We start from the raw sequence: 2,998 nt of genomic DNA, 5'->3' as shown, positions 1-2,998 counted from the left end.
AAAAAAAAAAAAAAAAACAAAAAAAACACAAAGCCTTACATTATTAGAGTACATGTGGATAGTGTTTTTAGTTGAATATAATGCTTTGACATTCATTACCTTTTTAAAAATGGCATGTTCATTTTCCATCAGTGTATTTTTACACTATTACTTCAACAACTAATTTGTCCTTCTAAGTCAGCATTAAGTCTAAAAGAATAATTTTCCTTATTAAATTGTTAGCAAGACAAATCAATAATTAATCATGCAGTAGGAACAGTGGAGCCTATTCCAGCAGGCACTGGGGCACTACCTTCTACATCCTTCCTGACTAGGTTTTTCTTGGCACACCTTAGAATTAACCATTATTAATTTTGATGATCATACTCGATCACTACTGTGTTCTTGGTTGGAGGGAGATATCTTGGGACCTTGTCTTAAGCCAGTCTTGGCATTCCTTTTTCCTGCTTCTGGGGTCTATGACCAGCTAGGCTAAATTTAACATTTGCATTCCACTTTACTGATTGTTTTGTGTATATTTGCAGTGTACACTGTGAAGTGCTGTTCAGACCCCCCTTCAATGAGGGACTTGTTGCCCAGTTGCTGGGAGTGCAGTCTTCTGACAGCCTTCAGCAGTCAGTCTCTGAAGGGACTATCTTCAAGTGCAGAGAGCTGCATACAAAAGATCACGCCTCCTCCCTGGGGCAGCCCATTTCCAATGGCTGATCAATGTGGAGTATAAAGGCCTGATCATCTCACCTTAACTTGGAACAACTCTGAAGGGATATTTTAGCTCCAGAGCACCCTGTGGTGTCAGCGAAGCATCTCACTGAGCATGCATCACAATTTCTCCCTCTGCTCAGTCTAACTTCTTCCCCAAATGTGGTTCCTAAGGGCACTTCTTAATAAACACCCTGATTCCTAAGGTATGCTTGTTGGGGAACCCAACCTGCTCACCATTTTATACCTTTCCTATTTACTGAAAGTTTTTTCTTTAAATCAATACACAGTTTTATGTAAGCGAATTGATTTTAAAAGAAAACTACTAAAGCTCTCTTGTTCTAACAAAATGATGGGCTAATCCCATAAGAAAATCCTCTGCTACAAATACCTTAAAATGATGTCTAAAATACACCAAAACTTTCATTTTTTTCTAATGCAGAACTGAGCTCACAAGAAACTGAAATCCTCAAGTGTTAGAAATAGTGAAAAATAAGCATGTGAGTCGATGTTTTGGCAAGTTGTGATGAGAGCTGGTAATGGCTGAGACTTGTATTTTAAATCCCAGACTGGGAAAGGAAAAAAGACATTAGGACTTTTGAAAAGGGAATTGGAAAGAGGAGCTATGAATAAAGCTGTACATAGAGATGCACATGCAGTGAACGGAGAGATTAAGAAAAACAAACATATCCACTACCATCTGCCATTATAGCCAAATATCAAGGACCTTACCCGCTACTGAAGCTCTCATAGGGAAAAACTTCTCCCTAGAAAAACCTCCACCACAGCCCTGAGCCTCATTCAGGTTTGGATTTGAATTTATGCCATTTGATTTTTTTGGTGAACACTTCTAAGCCAATACTTTAACATATAAGAATTTCCTTCAATCAATAAGATGAGAACTCTGGAAACCTGAGAGAAATAACACAAACCTGTTCTGGCGAAAACAATCCCACAATTCCCATATAAGGAGCCTTGTTAGGGATGAGCTCACAAGATAATTTTAGAAAATGTACAACTAAAAAAAAAAAAAATTCACTCAGTACTGAGTCAGCATGCATGTACACATACGTACTCCCCCCCCCACACACACACATACACACACACACACACACACACTAGAAGGTATAATAGAACAATGATCTGAAAAAGCCTATGGAATAAATATATTTTAAAACAAGAAATCATAAGAAAAAAACAAGGCATCATGTAAAAAGGATAGGCAGCTATGTAAAAGAGCCAACTGGAACCAAGAAAAATGAAAAGTATATTCATTCAAATTAAAAGTCAATGGATGAGTTAAGGAGAAAACTTAACACAGTGGAAGGGAACATTAACAAATTACTGGAAAGATCAGAAGAAATTGCGCTGAATGTGGCCCAGAAAGAAAATACAAGTTGAAGGATAGAGACTCTTAGATTAAAAGAAAAATATCATACTCAACTATATGCTGTTTTCAAGAAATATACTTAAAACATGATATATACAAAAATATGAAATTAAATGGGTGGAAATGAATCCCAGGCAACACTAATCAAGAGAAATCTGATATTAATTTCAAACAATAGACTTTAAGGTAAAGTCAGTAATAAGGATAAAAAAAAAAAGAGCCACCACACAGTGTTCAAAGGAACAATCACAAGAAATATCTGATAAAATTCTAAGCTTGTATCCATCAACATAACCTCAAATATAAAAATAAAAAACGTCTTGCAAGAGGACATGAACAAATCCACATTTGATGAAGATTTTTAACATATCTCTCAGAAAGTGATAGATTTGGCAAACAAAAATATTACTAAACATTTAAAAGATTCAAACTTATCAAGCTTGATTTAATAAAATATGGAATTTAGTTCAACAATTAGATAATATATAATCCTTTTAAACAAAAAAAACAAAAAAGGTAACCTGTATAAAAATTGAAAAACAAGTTTCAGTGTATACCAAGGATATAATGTTGTGCTCTCTGATACCAATGCAATAAAATTACAAGCCATAAGTGGACAATCAAAAAAACCTTTCTCAGCCGGGCGCGGTGGCTCACGCCTGTAATCCTAGCTCTCTGGGAGGCCAAGGAGGGCGGATTGTTTGAGCTCAGGAGTTCGAAACCACCCTGAGCAAGAACGAGACCCCATCTCTACTAAAATTAGAAAGAAATTAATTGGACAAAAATATATAGAAAAAATTAGCCTGGCATGGTGGCGCAAGCCTGTAGTCCCAGCTACTCGGGAGGCTGAGGCAGGAGGATCGCTTGAGCCCAGGAGTTTGAGGTTGCTGTGAGCTAGGCTGACGCCAC

General features: G+C 36.8%; 1 protein-coding gene across 1 annotated transcript in view; it reads left to right on the top strand.

Moving 5' to 3' along the window:
* SEL1L2 (sel-1 suppressor of lin-12-like 2 (C. elegans)) overlaps positions 1-2,998 on the top strand; it is a 101,649-nt gene that overhangs the window by 37,095 nt on the left and 61,556 nt on the right. The gene's annotated exons all lie outside the window — the stretch shown is intronic.

Source organism: Propithecus coquereli, unplaced genomic scaffold (genome assembly GCF_000956105.1).
Source record: "Propithecus coquereli isolate 6110/MARCELLA unplaced genomic scaffold, Pcoq_1.0 Scaffold153, whole genome shotgun sequence".
Taxonomy (NCBI): Eukaryota; Metazoa; Chordata; class Mammalia; order Primates; family Indriidae; genus Propithecus; species Propithecus coquereli.
Note: the sequence above shows the minus strand (reverse complement) of the source record. Positions and strands in the feature narration are given on the sequence as shown.